General features: G+C 41.9%; 1 protein-coding gene across 1 annotated transcript in view; it reads left to right on the plus strand.

Annotated features, from left to right (window-relative positions):
* znf469 (zinc finger protein 469) overlaps positions 1 to 17204 on the plus strand; it is a 208564-nt gene that overhangs the window by 163068 nt on the left and 28292 nt on the right. Inside the window, exon 4 of the mRNA XM_085281812.1 lies at positions 5132 to 5345. The gene's annotated coding sequence lies outside the window, so the exon portion shown is untranslated. The remainder of the gene's footprint in view (positions 1 to 5131; positions 5346 to 17204) is intronic.

Raw genomic sequence — 17204 nt, forward strand, 5'->3', positions numbered from 1 at the left:
TCATATATAGTGATTATGTCTACCTTTGCTCTTTCAAGAACACACTTTCTTCAGCTTTCCCTCTTTTACCTGCGGTGCACCTCATGACGTTGTCTTCCTGGGAACATCATCACTCCTGATCGACATGATGGGGCGAGTACACATCGCCAAACTGCTAAGTCTACACTGGCTGGGGTGCCCCATGTTTGCCCTGGGGGAGAGCATCTGCTCTTGTCTGCTGGGCTCTCTCGGTCAGAAATGGCACACCATGGTGTGATGGACTCTACCGGTCACTGTTCATCGGCATTGTAGGTGTGAAATTCCCAGGAATCCCCAGTACGGCTGCTTCAGAGTCCAGTAGTTGAATCAGAGAGAGGATGGGAATGGATGTGTTAGACCTTTTGGTCAGACATCATCACCGTGTCTAACTTGAAACCCACAGTCTAATATTTCTGGGGCCCATTCTTGCCTCAGGACATAAACTTACAAAGCACTCATTGAACTAGTCTTGGGTTTGTAAAATATTTTCTTTCCTGGTTGTTAAGTTTTAATGTAATTGATTTTATAGGACATTTCAGGTGTCTAACAGTCAGTGACTCATGGAATATACTCACCACATGTAGTCAGCGCCTACACTCAGTGCCCTTAATTGACAGTTACAGGAGCGTTGTTGGTGGTGGTGATGGGGAGGCCTTTCATTGGGCCTCTGGGTGTGTCACCAACATGACCTGGAATAACCCAGTTACTTTAAAACCTTACTGCAACTGTGGCAAAATCGGGTTGCAGAAATAATTTAAAAACTTGGAACCAAAGCAGTGTTCTTGCTATTACTTCACTGAGATGCTGGAGTCCAGTGACGCTGTCTTAGCTTTTACAGTATACAAAGCACTCAAGGGTTCATCTCTTCTTTAGCTGTTAAGGTACTTCGATGTCAAGTTACCACATGTTAATTGAGTACACCAAAACAGTGACACACAGCCAGGGAGCAAGATCTCATTCAACATTAATCTTGCCATGGTTAAACCACTCTATCCTCTAAAAGGCTGAAAAGAAAAGCTACACTGTATATTTAGGGGAGGTGAATTTACACATTTTCCCCCAATCTATGTTTAGTTTTAGGGAACTATTTTTAGTAACTTTATTACAGTCAGTCAATAAATCTGTGCATGCAGAATTACTGCTAAACGGTCAAAAGTTTTATTAGTTTTTTGACCCAGGTGTTGCTCCAGTCAGGAAAGCTAGAATCTTTTGTGGTCACTGTTAAAAAACTCTAATAAGCATCAGCATTGTTTTCTCTGGGGTTTTTTTTAGTGACACACAGAAAGAAGGACCATTTAGAGACCCCAGACGGTTGGCAGGAAGAGGATTTGTGTACTAGCGGAGAGTTTAAATTGAATTCCCCGTGTGGGCAGCTGGTGGTCTGATATGCACAGACTACAGGGCTAGGTTTGAGCAGGCTCCACTCTTTTATATACATTCATCTTACAAAGCGGTTCTCATTGAAGTGACGTTCAATTTGGCATGGCTGTTGGTACCAGATTGGCTGATCTGAACATTTCAGGAATTGCTGATCTACTGGGATTTTCCTGCACAAACATCTCCAAAAATGCCTAACTGATGTCAGTGGACAATGCCAAGCAGGGGCGTAATTTCCAGGGGGGTTATGACCCCCCCAATAATCAGACCCAGCCAATATAACCCCCCTCCCCCCCAATAAAATTATGAATTATATCTTGCTTAAATAGGCTGTTGATTTTCTTTACTCATTTCAGTTATTACCAGCAAAATAGTTGCATGTTTAATCATCTGGGAATTTACAACATATTTATTTATTTAGACAGAGATCTTGACCCCCCCAATGTTCAGCACAAAGTTACGCCCATGATGCCAAGACTTCTATGAGCCAACAGGATGGAACAACAACTCAAATAATTACTTGTTAGAATCATTGTATGCAAAAGAGCAGCTCTTAATACAATTACAAGTCTCTTAATACATGCTATAGATGGACTACAGCAGCAGAAGACAACACCAAGTGCCACTCCTGTCAGCTGGGAACAGTAAACTGATGTAACAATAGCCTTCAGATCAGGCTTATCATTGTCTGATCTGACGAGTCTTGATTTTAAAATTTCGCTGGTAGCATTGCAATTTGACCGTTTCAATAGTGTGGTGGATATTTTCTTTGCACTTTTTGGGCTCCTTAGTACCAATTGAGAATCATTTTAACTCCAGAGTCTAACTTAACATCGTTGGCGACCATGTCCTTACTGTTTCCATCTTCTGATGGCTGCTTCCAGCAGGATAATGCACCATGTCACAAAGCTCAAATCATCTCAGTGAGTTCACTGTACTCACAGAGTTTCCACACTCACTCAATCCAAGAGAGCACCTTTGGGATGTAGTGGAACGCAAGATTCACATCATGGATGTGCAGCTGACAAATGTGCAGCAGCTACGTGATGCTATCATGTTAATATAGACCAAAATCTCTGAAGAAATGAGACAGTTCCAAAAGCAAAAGAGAGTCCAGCAAAGTATACCTGATAAACTGTCAGGTGAACATTATCATTCATTTAATTTACACAATCCTCTCTTCTTAAATTGGGTAAAAAGCAACAGAAATTATGTTGTTTATTTTTAGTCTAATGAGTTGTAGGCCATGTCTGACCTGTACTAGATTAATAAGTGATTTAAATCGGTGAGATGGGATTTACAATTTGCTGTACCAGTCATGAAAACAAAGGGCACAGAGGTTTGTCCTCTTTGAAACAAAAAAGAGGGAAGAATGTGAGAGTTGTTGTTACTGCTAAACTTTGCCGCACTGCACTGTACTGTATTTACACCACAGCTCTGTAGAGCCCCTAGTGGCTAGGTAGGATGTTGAGTGTATTCACGTTCCTAAATACCAATTTTAGATCAATCATATCTCTCTTTTTTTTAAACTTTCTCCCTCTTTCTTTCTATTTATATTTCTCTATATCTTTCATTTTATTGTATGGGTTTTTGCTTTTTTTGTTTTCTGTTGGCTGCAAAGTCTGATGGCAGCCTGTCGTGACACATCTAATTTTCCTTATCGCATGACCACTTTGTGCTATTTTTATCAATTTACCATCTTTAGGGTAATGACCATACCTGATTATATTGCAGACAGTAAACAAACAGCAGCTTTCAGATGTTGGATTAGTCTTTTCTTTATCACCAAAGCCTCCAATTAAAGACATAAAACACCACAGAAAGGCTGTCCATGTCACTGGTTTTGGAGGATTAGTGTTTCTTAGCAATGAAGTACACAGAAATGACTTTGTCTCTTCTTTCTCTGTCATTGCTCTACCAAACCATTTTCAGCTGTCTCAATCCCCAGTCTCGTGTCTGAGTTTTCACAGCCTACAATGAAGGCAGCCCATAACTTTAAGTACTGTTTTGTGGACCTGTGTAAATTTGACACCATTATGCCACTGAGAGGGTCTGTGTAGGTGTTAATGTTAGCATGGGAGATTGCCAGAGATCTGTATAATGCCTGCTTACCTCATCATGTGCTGCCAAAAAGTTCTCCTTTACTCTTACATTATGCTGACATTTTGGTCCTTCTGCTCTGCTCCAAGATCTCTGGCTGTCTTTTTTGTTGTTGTTGTTGCGGTATTCATATTTGTCCCAGCTGCTCTTTTGCTTATCCCTCTTCCTGTTCCTGTTCAAGGAGCTAGCACTGTATCTTAGAGCGCTGTCCTCTTATTTAAACTTAATGCCTTCTTTTTCTGCAAAGGTAAATCAAACTGAGGCCAACAGATTTGCCAGTAGTGGTGGATGTAGAGATGTCCTGTGATGATGTCTTTTTAAAAAAAAAAAAAAAATTTAGCATCAATGTTTAACTTTCATGCTATGATCTTGAAGTTGGCATGCAGCAGCTGAACTTCCACAGAAACCTAACTAGAAGTGATTTAAAGTATAATGTGTTTTTTTGTTTCTGAAGTCTCTATTACCAGTTGACTTGAACCTTAATTTTAACCTTAATTTGTTTTAGTGTACTTTTCTTTCACTTTACAGCCCCCTTTTTCTGCCACTGCCCAATTTAAACTAGCAAACTTGGCAGAGCAAGGTTTGTGTGTGGTGGCACTGGGGGCAGGGCGTAGAGCTTGCCTGGGCTGACTGTACCCAGCCCCTCATAATTACGGACAGTAAACAGCTAGTGCTTTTAGGTCTGATTTTCCCTGTCTCATGGGGAGAGAGTTCACTTTGGCATGAGAAAAAAAGGCAAAGAGGATGAAAAAAGGGGAAAAGACATTCTGAAGGTGGACAAAAAACGTCATCCTTATTCTTGGTGATGAATATGGAAGCAGTTTGCAAAGAGTTATAAACACACAGACAGTCATTGTGCCCACCCCCAGAACTTAACACACACACACACAGTCATAGTCCTTCCTGAGCAGCAGTCGTTTGATGTGATCTTATAGTAAGTCTTAATTAAAACTTCCAACACCCCCTGGTTAAGTATGTGTTTGGTCTTTTTCCTTCACTCCCTGAAACTGTCAAACTGATCACCTATTTTATGTCTCTCTCTGTGTCTGTGTTTTTCTTTCCGTCTGCCTGCCTGTCTATGTCCTTCCCCTGTCTCTTTCCACTATTTCTAAAGCGAAGCCCTTCTGTCCTACACCCAATACTTGGTCTAAATTTACTTTTGGTCTTCCTTCTTTTCTTTCTTCATTTTAATTTCCTAGACATTTAACGCAGTCACTGGCAAACTCTCACACTTTATTTCTCCCTATTGCATTTTGAGGTTTCACTGGCAGAAGTTGAACTGATTTTGCGACATTATATTTCATTCATAAGGTCCAAACTAAGCAAATAACTCTCTGTGTATTCAAATGATTTGCTGTATGACATCTCTGTTTCTCCATCTTCTTCCTCATTGCTCTTTTTCTCTGTCCGTGCACTGCACGGCACTAGCAGGCGGTGGGACTGGAGGTTTTCTTTGGCAGCCTGCTCCCCCTCTCTTGGCTGAGACAGGGCCTGTGCTACTGGCTGGGAGTGTGGAAGGGAAGCAGGGAGGTAGTGAAGGCAGAGGGGAGGGAGAGAATGGGCTTGGGAGGAGAGAGGCTGGAGGGGTAGAGGCGTGGTCTCAGCTGGTAATGAAGTCTTCTCTTTTCATCCTCAGAAGGCAGAGTGGGAGCGAACGGGCCCGGGGTCTGCGCAGCTCCACAGCCTTCTCTGCCTCTAAAGTGTGCTGAGCGCTGCTCCGCTCTGCGCTGCCTGTGCCTGTCTCAGTTCCCGTCTGCCACAGCTGAGAGATACAAAGATACCAAGACTGAAAGAGACCGCTACAAACATGAAGCTTTTCCTTGCATCGGCTCCACAGCGCTACTCTTGAGGTAAGACTTCCTTCTTTATGTGCTGCTCCTGACCGTGCCTTGCTATGTGCTCTGCTTTACTGTCCGTCAGTCTCTGTTGATTGTTGTGGTGGGGGCTGGGAGGTGGGGGTGTAAGGGGGCCTGTCCAGGTTAAGTCACTCCCACTTTCATCATGCATGTGTACGTGTGTGCACGTGTTTGCCCATACAGTATGACCAGTTGTGGGTAGCTGTGTTTTGGCTCATGTGAGATTGCACCTCTGAATATGCAGCATGTGTGTGTTTGTGACTTTGCACAAATGAATGCAGTCAGCGTCAGCAGTGAAAGGTTTATGTTAATGGTGACAAATGGGTTGTAGCCATGCAAAGACTGTGGCTGAGGCACACATGAAGGAAACAGGATGAAGTGGCAGGCATTATTAGAAAAAAAAAAACTTTGGAAAAGTAAGGTGAAAGTGACTATTCTGTAAGAATGTTTTGGTTTTTTAAAAATTGCTTTGTTTGTCAGATGAACTTAATATCACTCTTTTTACTGCCCTTCTGGGCTAGTGTTAATGTAATATAGAGCCATAAAGTCATTTTAAATGAGCTGCTAAATGGTGTGGTGTTACTGCACCTGAGTGTTTGGCCACATGTGGATATTTATTCATTTGCACTGTTTATTGCTGTTGAATGCAAAAGGCTAGTGGGGCCCATCTCTGTAAATAAAAAGGACAGCAGGCACTCATCTGCAGCCCAGTGACACCAGGCTTTGAAGTGATTTCAGTGGATCTGTCCTCCTCCCCGCTGGGCATTTCAGATCCGGCCTGCAACTCTCTTACTTTCATCTGCATTCCCTTGGAAATCCATCCATCTGTATTCTTTCACACACCTCCTTCCTGATCCCATTCACCCCATGAGTTCTTGCACCCTGAAACCCCTCTGCGAGGCCTTCACCTCCTATCAACACCTCCTGTATTTTCATAGACAGTATTCCTACTGTTTTTATTCTCCATCTCATCTGACGAGCTTCCAGGGAACGGGTCTTTCCGATACCTCTCCCAGAAAAAAAAAAAAAAGCTAAGTGACTTTCCATTAGTTTTTGCTAGGCCATGAGAATTATGGTTTCCCAAATGAATGGTGTACAGGAGCCTAGCTTAATTGAAAAAACACAAGCATGGTCTGCCATGAGGAGACGGTCCTTGTGTCACTGTTGAACTGTGCGAATGTACTTTCCAGAGCTGGCGAGAAAGAGAGAGAAAATACAAAAAAAGAGCACGAGAAGGAGTACAGACAGAAGGCTGGGGCAAACAGATTTATTAAATAATAGTGTGGAGAATGAAAAGAACTGATTGAAAACATTGGTGGTGTTACACAATGCCGATCAAGCAGCAAATAAAGATGAATCAGCAGAGGGCATCAAATTATATAAAAATTCTTCTAAAGAGAGCCAGAAGAGGAAAAAACAGTACAGCGTGAGTGAACTTCCAGTTTGGCTTCAGAAAGGATAGTTTGGATAAAGTGAGATTTTAGTGGCAAAAAATGACATAAGACGCCCATGTTGAGGCAGTTTGCTAGCACTTTAGCCCCAAGGACAACAATAGAACACAATAGAACTGCACAGTTCTGCAAGTTTGACTTGTAAAGCACTCCAACACACACTATCAATATCTGCCTTGCCTCCTGCATTCTCTCCATCTTATTTCTCTTCTTCCCTTCCACTCCCCCACTCCCTTCACTGTGTTTGTGTGAGATACTTGTGAAGCAGCCCCATATTGTGATGATTGAGGCCCTGTCATTGATTCAGATGGCACATTTGTCAGACACATGTTTGCCAGCAACTGCTGTTGCTAGGGTGCGCGGCGCTGCTGTGGAAAGCATCTCTTGTTGACTTCCTCACTGGGTGGTTCATGTGTTTGTCAGGTCACCGTAACCCCTGACACCATCACCACCTCCTGCTTTTCGTACTGCCTGTTAATGTAACTCTAGACTCCCAAAGAGATTACCGCCACACTCATGCATCACTGCTGACATAAGGAAACATAAAAGATCAACATTTGCAACTGCAAGAGGATAACAAAAAGTATTTGTTGTAAGAATCGTCCACAAGAATCCTCTGATGAAAACACATGCAGGCAGCCTTCACTGGAGAATGTGTAAAAAAAAAAAATATAACCCCAGGACTTAATACTGATTTACTACTCCAGAGGTGGCACACACATATTATTTGTGATAAGTGCACTTTTTTTCAATTTATCCTCACTGACGTGTCTAAGGGGCATGACAATGGTTTAAAGGTTGGTTTATTATCAGCTCAGCAGGTACGTAATACAGTGGAGAATATTCCAATATTCCATTAATTTTTATGTTGAGTGATGGCATCATGACTTTCTGACTTCTCTGGCTCAGTGCTGGCAGGACTGAGAAGACTTTCATTATAATTTGGTAGTGAAAGGTGAACGGTGACTTCAGTGCTCATGTCTGCTCTGTCCTTCCTCCGTGGGATTAGAATAGAAATATAGAATAGAAATATCCCGTATTGTCAGTAACTGGGAAAATTCAAGTGTTCCCGCAGCAAAGTGACAGGCAGATGGAGCATGGAGATAAAAAAAAAAACAATTTACAGCATAATAAAAAAAATAATGTGCAGTTATTAAGTTATTAAAAATGTAAAAGATTATTAAAAACAGAAAATGGAAAAACTGTGCAAATAACAGTGGTGTTATTTTTGCCAAAGTTCTTCTGTTTCCTTCCACCTGCACTGGGTCGAGAGGGCATCCGAAAGCAGCGCTGGCCTTCATGATGAGCTTCTCTAAACGCTTTCTCTCAGCTGTAGATAAGCTACTGTTCCAACAGACAACATCATAGAAGATGGCTGACATCACCACAGAGTGAAAAAAGGTCTTCAGAAGCGCCCCCCTCCAAAAGATCTCCTCAGCAGTCTGCTCTGACCCTTCCTGTAAAGAGCATCAGTGTTGTGACTCCATTTATTCTTCAGGTGAACATCCGTGTACTTATAAGAGTCTGCTCTCTTAATGTCAGTTCCCTGGATGTTCACTGGTGTCGGTGTGGTGGGTCTGCACCTGCGGAAATCCTACACCAGCTCCTTGGTTTCCCACATTGATCAGAAGATGGTCACGCTGGCACCAGTCCACACAGTCTGTATTCTGAGTCATCCTCACCTGTTATGAGGCCAGCTATACCAGAGCTATCAGTGAGGTAGTCCACTAACCACTGGGACAGCTCCAGCTTCTACCTCAGAAGTCCAGGCTGGATGGTATTCAAAGCACTGGAGATCCTTACAGTGCTTCCAGGCTTCTCCAGCTGGGTCAGAGTTCGGTGCAGGACGTAGATGGTGGCATCATCCACCCCGATTCTAGGCTGGTAAGCAAACTACACCAGATCCAATGAAGACTGAAGGAGGAGGCAAATATGTTTGAGGACCAGTCTCTTGAGGGTCTTAATCAGACGTGAGATCAGTGCTACCAGCCTGTGGCTGCTGAGGTCCTCCGGATGCGTGGTCTTTGGTACTGGTACCATATAGGATGTCTTTCACAGCTGTGGTACTTTCCCCAGCTTCAGGCTCATGTTGAACATGATGCCAAACAGTTGGTCAGCGCGGCACCTCAGGAGCTTGGAGCTGATTCCACTTGGACCTTCAGCCTTTTGCATCTTGATCTCTCGCAGCTCGTTCCTCACCTGAAGTGTTGAAAGGGACAGGATGGTGTTGGAGGAAGGGGGGCGTGGGATGGAGTCTTTTGAAGCAGAGGTGGTGGATGATGGCTGAGGGCTAAGAAGTCATGGGAAGAAAAGCTGGCACTGGTTGAAGATAGGGTGTTTGCAGCAGAGATGATGGGGCTGGGGGAGAGCCTTCATTTCAGGGTTGATCCAGGGCTTGTTGTTGGAGAAACACTGTACCTTCAAAAGGGGCAGAGTGTCATCCGCACAGAAGTTAATGTAGTCAGTGATTATGGATTATGGTGCAAAGGTATTGGGGAAAAAATAAGTTCTCCAAAACTTCTCCAGACATGAAAAATCTAAGTCTGTGTTAAACTGAACTGACCCTCATGTTGAGGATTATCACTGGTGATGAAAGCTGAACCTCACACTATGACCCTTAAGACCAAACAACACTCTTGACTTCGTGGAGTCCAGTTCTTCAGAAAGCACATCATGTGAGGAATGTGAACAAGAGCATGGTTATCGTTTTTTGTTTGTGTTTCTTTCTCTCTTTTTTTATTTTGAGATTGTCAGGGTTGTGCACCGCAGATGAACACAGTGTCAATCTGCCAGACTTGATTTATGCACTAACGTCCTACAGAGTAAGGGAACATTTAGCACATGTGAAAATGCTGGTAAAAATCGCAAAGTTTTTTGGAACTACCACCACAATCTTTGCTTATCTCCTATCTTTTCTTTTTACCAAATTTGCGTTGGGGCGAGTTTGTCAGGTCTTGACACAGTGGAGATTCAGCATGAATCCCAAACAAACACAAAGTGGTCAGAACAGTATCAGCAGGATGACTGGAAGCAGTGTATGACTGCACAAGGAGACAACCTTGAAGGGTGTAGATTTGATTGGAATTCTTTGTAAATAATGTATTTTGAGGACATAATGAGTTTAATTTGTGACCATAATCTGTGCGTTATTTACTGTTGTCAAGGACAAAATCCAGATTTTTCTCAGCACTAATTTTTAGATGTTGACTAGTTTCTACTTGCTTAAATATTCCATTTACCTTTATCTTATTCTCACTGGTGAATGATCAAAGAAACACAGTCTTAGTAAACGAGTATTTCTTTAATTATTACTGACTACACCCATAATAATTTTCAACCATAACTGGAATTACCATACTGTTATATTTTGAATTCCCTCCCTCCATCTTTTACTGGACACTGTTGCCTCCTGAGTGTGAGCAGAAACCATCTACAGTTGGCGAAAACATAAGAGAAATGATGCGCTTGGTAATACCTTAAAGGAAAGAGCTTTGAATTCATGATAAATTATTGCTTTCATCACAGACTTCTCATGGTGCTCCCAGTCATTAAAACTCAAAAAACCTCAAAGTTAGATGAGAGTATTTTTAAATTTATTGGCCCATATAATTTTCAGCTAAATTTGAATATATAATTGAAGAGATGGCCTCATGATTAAAAATTGTTATGTGTTTGTCGGCTGATCGCTAACATCAATAGAGACCAGTGTGATTTAAGACACTGGCACTATAAACAGCAGACTTCATATTACAAAAATATTGTGCAGTAATTTTTACTTTTATTGTTCCTTTTCCAGCATCCTTTGTACCGCTCTCAGTTTATTTATTCCATTGTGTAAGTTGTGCAGTAAGTGACATGAATATTATCAGGACACTCTTAGAATTGAACTTCTTGACCTCATTCACCTCATATCCTTTCCTCAGCTTGCTTGCTTTCACTGTAACTCTCAAACTTTTCAGTCAGGCATTACTGGCTTTCCTTTAAAGAGTCTTTATAATGAAGTACTTCATTTAGTAATTAGCTCATTTATGCGACCCACTGTCAGGTGCCTTCTCCAGCTGGTGGCGCTCTTACTGGCGAACTAGTCTGTCCATGCCTAGAATCAGGCCTGTAAATAGGATTTGGAGGCAGATGCTTTATAAATTGCAGTGCAGATGTAAAACACATGACTTTGGGGAGCAGCGAGTCCCTCAGGTTCTATCATTTTGTCTCTTTCTCCTACCTACTTCTACCCCTCTTATTCTTTGATTTCTCTGTCCTCTTATTCAACTACTGCACATCCGCCATATTTTCCATCTTATTGTATGTCTGTATTTATCAGATCACACCTTCATTCTGAAGGTCTCCTTAACCTCCTACGCAAATCCAAGTTAATATATAGATATGCAATGTGTTCTAAAGTGTGCATGTGTCCGTGTGTTACGGTGCGCATTTTATGCATTCTTGACTGTAAGTCCAAATTTCTGTGTCAGACTGTAGGTGGTGTACTGTGGGTCTGCTGACAAATAACCTCTGGATCAGCCGTCATGTGTTTATTAGACACTCTAGCCAACAGGCAGAAAATTGGCCTGAATTTTTGCCTTGCACCTCTGCTCTTCTGCTGCGTGAAGGCAGACCCAGCAGCTCTGATTGCTTCTGACACTGACAACAAGACCTAGCTTCCTGAGAAGACTTTCTGCAGAGCTCCTCTTGTATCTGCACAGAAAAGTCAAAGGTGATCAAATCAAATAAGATGTTTTTTCTCTAACGCTTGCCAGAACTTAGAGGTCAGACAGCGAGTTACGTATGGATTGGCAGGTTTATGTTTACTTTCAGTGTGCTGAAATATGTCTTTATCCCATTTTTTTAACCCTGACATTTGAACCTGCTGCATCATTCCTTTGTGAGTGAAGGGCAGATGCATCATTTGTAAATTATGCTATAGTTACCTTGGCCTGCAGCTTGATAACTTCAGGATCACTTTCCCTTTTCAACCCCTCTCCGCTACATTCCTGCTGGTCTCTGCTTACTTCTACGTTTCGCTCCAGATGTGGCATTGTTTGGACACATTTGTTTTGGGCTGGGGCCGGTAGACCTGCTCACAGTCTGATGTCATGCTCTATTTAAAGGGAAAGCCATGAGAACTGGGTGGAACGCTGTGGTTTCACTTCAAAGCTTCTTTCTTGGACTACTGATGACTGTCATCCGTGGCACAGCAATCTGTGTCATGGACAGATGACCACATTCATTTTAACTGTTGACAGATATGTGATTTTAAAAAGGCTTATAGAGGAGGCAGGATTTTGCACAAAAATCAGGAAGTTTAACTTTTACCTCATGGCCTATGAGTTTTACTGAAGTTTTCTCAGTTTCACAGTTCTTTAAAATAACCTGCCACTCCTACAAAGAAACAATACAGGGTCTTATTTAAAGATTAGGCTCAGGCTGTTTATGGTATAACTGAGAGAAACCTGATACTATAGTTGGATGAGATGAAAGGATGATGCCCTCAATTGAACCAACAAACATGACAGGTTTTTATGGGTCAGGGGAGTCACATGCTGCTTAAACTTTCATGCCTCTCTAATTAGCTCTGTCAGTCAATGAACCTGGCACCTCATGCCATTAAAGAATGGGATAATGAATCCTGTCTGTCTCTCAGTGTGTGTGTGTGTGTGTGTGTGTGTGTGTGTGTGTGTATAGGGTATTCTGTACCACATTAAATATGAAATATCTCACAGTGTTCCAGCTATATGGGGGTTAGGATAAGGGCATCTTTTCCTCGATGACTGAGCTTATTGTGTCTCTTATTTAAACTGTGAGCATAGTGGAAAGCCGCTTTACTGTCAGATTCCCCATGGGAGCTCTGCCTTCAGCACTATTTGGCCTTCAAACACATATATATTTGCCAGGTCCTCTCTAGTGTTTCTGCTTCAAAGAGCCAAAAGTTCTAACCCTGCTAAATATTTCCGGTTCAAACGGGCATCTCTGCTAGATGTTCATCCCTCTCTGTCCTTTCTCCTTTCTCTGTGGTATTTGCTTAAGGAGTTCACAGTGGCCTTACAGGAGTTGAAATCTGAAATGACTGAGGTGAAGTGCTATTAGGCAATTTAGTAATGCTCACACACATACTTCCAGAAAAAGGGAAAGTAGCAGTGAGATAATATTGTCATCACACAGGCTCTCTTTGAATTTGCATCAGTTTGGGATGCCCACATCCTGACAATGCTTAAGTGTTGTATTCACACACTCAGGCACAAATATTTAAAAGGTTAGGTTAGAAGGTGACACAGCCTGCTGAATGTTTTTAAATGCATTATTGCCCATTTGTGCATTGTGTTTTATTCCCAGATTGTTTAAAGAGAAAGATGCTGGCAACGGAAAGTGAGTTTTCCCACTTTTGCAGCGTACATATAATTCAACAGTTGTATTTTCAGAGTAGTTATATATAAATGCAGATGTTTTTGACACCGAAATGTGTTTCTCTGTGGGTCTCGCTCCCTTTCGGCTTAAAGTTCACTACAGTGCATTGCCACTGTGGTCAGCATCAAAGGCCTGGATATAGACATGTTTACACACTTTCATGCACAGACACGCAAACAGACCTTTGGATCATTTATATTTACTTACATATGAGAACATAAACAATAAAGATGAAATCAGGAAAACTCTTCAGCTCATGCATCCTTTCCAAAAGCACACTCACAAAGTCACACGCTCACACACACTCACACACACACAAACAGTCTGCCTGGCTGCGGTCCAGTGCTGCGCCCAGTGTTTCCTCCAAACACAGAGGCCAGATATTACACATAATGAATGGATAACAGTTCAACCCTGGGGTCATGAGGTCAAGCATCTAAATGATCAGTGCTTCCGCTCCAGATTCTGTTTATGACTATGTGTATACACACCATACAGCCTGTCAGACAATTATATACACCCCACACCCAGCGTCAAGCTCAGACAGCTGGCACAGCCAAACATTCACCGTCTGTTTTAGGGAGGGGGGGGGGGGTGTTTGTGTGGGGGTGCGTGGAATTACTCATGTTATCAGGACATAAATCTGTTTACCCACCACTTGCAAGAGTCCATAACATAAATCAGAACAGAATGAAGGACTGGGTTTACGATTTGGTTAAACTTAGGTTTAGTTTCAAGTTAGAGTTAGAGTAAGGCAAGTAGTGATTATGGTGAGAGTTAGGGAAAGTTTCCAAAAAAATGAATGAATGCAATATCTTCTTGTGCAATAGATACACAAGAATCTGTGTGCCCGTTTGTGAACTCATTCAACTTATTAATCTGCTACTAACACAAAGATTAAAAAGAAGGCTAAGGCTGCGAGGAAATTCTGTTAGTGCTGGAAAAAAAGTCTTCTTCATCTTAGTCAGAGACAGTCTTTATTGCTGCCCTTGACTCACATTTGTCCCATTTTCTTTCACATATTAGTCTATCCTAGTGTGCTGCACATTGCAGGAAACACAGATAATGAATCTCAGTGTATACCGTGATAATGTGGGGAAAAGATGTAATTTGTTCACACATGCTCACTTTTCAAGGATGATAAACTCACATTTTAGAGGGCTAAAGCAGGTGTTTGGGTGGGACAAATGGGAGGTACTGATGGATAAGGTGACAGGGTGGAGTAATAACAAACTTCAGTATAAATTAGAGTTAAACATTGTCATTTGATGGGAGTGTCAGACTGGTTGAAACATAGTTTCATTTTCATCCTTCTTTTTTTTATTTACTTGTGTTTCTATCCCAGATTCCCACAGTCCTTTTTACATTTGAAAAAGTTGGACATCTAAAGAGAACAAATTAGTTCATTGATGTAACTGGATTACTCTTCGCCTGCGGACAGTGTTATTTCATAAATAAATGTTTCACTGATCTTTGAAACAGGAAATTATCCAGTGGGAAAAGTCCAGTCCATGAAAGCAGCTTTGCATCCTTTCACAGCGGTTTTATTTCATGTAGCATCTTTTGCTCTGTACCCGTTTGGAAGTAGGGACAAAATCTTCATCATCACCGCTCATTGACTCAGCCCGTGTGTATGTACATATCCATTTGTTTGGATTTGTTTATCTTCTTCCGTCTGTGTTGTATATATGCAGCCATGTATACGTACACCTACACATGTTTTTGTTCAAATGCCCTTTTGTGGTATGTCATGCCTATCTGTGGGTTATAACTCTGCATTAGAAAGTTGATGCCTGACTCTTCAGCCTCAGCACCATAGTGTATATCTCATTTCCGTGTTCGCATGCAGCCTTAAACTGCCGAGGAGAAAAAAAGGGGTTTGTTATGTGAACCATGTGTGGCTACCGATGCACATCTGAAAGGTTAAAGCAGCAGGGAACTCAAAAAGTGTGGCTACATCTGCCAACTTATTTTACTCTGTATCTGATGTCAGACATGAGACTGTCAGTCTGTGAGATGCTATCAGCTCCGAGGCATCCAGCGAGGCCTAAAATGACCATTGATACCAGAAATAGGTATGATTTTGGTCTGTGTAAGTCCTCTAAGCCCTCTTGGCTGAAACAAAAACTGTGATGTACATCATTTCTTACTACAAAGTCACATTTTGCTCCATGGGGTTTTGAGGAATAACTTTCAAAAGCTTCCATCTTTATCCAGATTTAGCGAGTGGGAATAACTGCTTCCTGTAAGACACGGTGGGATTATGAGTAAATGCAACAGACACACAAAGTGTCCTGTGGAGGAAAATGTATTAACAGACTTAATGGTGAGATTGCAATGTCAGGTTTGAGTTTGTTGTGTCAGTAGTTACAGGGAGGCTTTGTTGATATCATATGTAAGATGTGGAGCAGATCATCAGCTTTCTTCTTTACCTTACATACCTTATGCCTCTCAGCTTAAATCTCAGTGATGTTAGAATGAGTGTTGCTTTTATTTCCAGAGCTTAAACACATCTAAGGATCTGTCTGTATCTGCACCTTGGAGAGGGGCTAAGGTATCCCCTGTACTGTCTTACAGCACTACTACTATCTTCTTCAATGTTCCTACTTTTGAACTAATCTCTCTCTGGCTTCGTCCACCCCTGCCACTCTATGTGTCCTGGTTCTAGACACAAACTAAGACCTACAGTCTCTGGTCCTCCAGAGAAAGTTACAGATGTTGTTGGGAAAACCACCTCAGTCCGCCTCTTCTAAATCCTCATGGCTCTGTTAGATGCTACAGTGCCACTGTTGTCTAAGCCCCTCCTACAATTTGAATGACAGACTCATAGGCGAGCAGAGCAGAGGTATTACTATCAGGTTTCCCTCTAACTACAGCAAATACTGAGTCTGAGCCTGCTCTGCCACAGGGATCTTATATTCCCAGAGGCACTCACGTGCCTTCTGCTTATGAAATTACACGCTTGGCCTTAGCTATTCTATTTCACAGAAGAAATTCACTTTTATTGCTGACATTTTGTTTTCCGTGACTTTACTAGAGAATGAAAGAGATGAAAAGAAGGATAAGAAGAAGTGGGGGTGGTAGTGTTTAAGAAAAGCCAACATCTATTTCCATTGGGGAGCTGCTTTGCTTAGTTGAACCGCATGGTTTGGATAAGAGTAGATATTCCGCATAAATATTTTTACGTGTGATTGACAATTAGCCCAAATGTGCTCATAGTTCAGCTCACGATGCTTGAGAAAAAGCCATTTGAAGTACTTTGATGTAGCTCAACGCTCTGTGATCATTTTCTCTTTTGGTTCGTCTTTATTACTTTCCCTCCTCATTTCCAATCTTCCTTTACATCAGGTAGATAACACCCTTTGCTCTTTTTTAAGCTCTGTTGTGAGAATATCAGAAACGTTCAGAAAGTTTCAGGTGGAGAAAGCACGTACACAAAAAGAGCTCCAAACACAGCGTTCAGTTAGAAACTTTTAATCTCTGTTTATCTAGGCTGTTGATTTATAACTGAGTTCCCAGGATTTATTGGTCAAGCTGTGATCCAGAGGATTATAAACCCTTCAACAGAACTGCTCTCTGTTAGTTATTATTCAATATCTAACACAGAGCTTCAAGTCATGATGGACCTTGAGTGAATTTTAATGAAAGATTTCCTGCTTGGTCCCTGCCAGGCCGACTAACACGCAATATCACCCGCTCCTTAAGAACTCACTTCTTCAAATTAAGGGTGAGGGAAAGGCTGCACTTCTAAAAACAGAATATTTTCAAAGGAATGAGGCCACTTTCAGGAAAGTTACAGGAGCTGTATCCGACTTTAGACCTCGGTATGGGTCAGTGAGTGTAGGAGCAGTAAAACCCAGAAGGCCGTGTCTCCCCCTTTTACTTCACCAGCTCAGGCCAGAGATGAGGTGATCCACACGGTTGATATGTGTGTGTATGTGTTTGCGACAGGAGGAAAAAGTCAGACTCTGGTCTCGGTCCAAGACAGGAAAACGCTGAA

This window comes from Mchenga conophoros, linkage group LG7 (assembly GCF_057382185.1).
Source record: "Mchenga conophoros isolate Kocher_MC1m ecotype Shallow Benthic linkage group LG7, M_conophoros_male_GT1.1, whole genome shotgun sequence".
NCBI lineage: Eukaryota > Metazoa > Chordata > Actinopteri > Cichliformes > Cichlidae > Mchenga > Mchenga conophoros.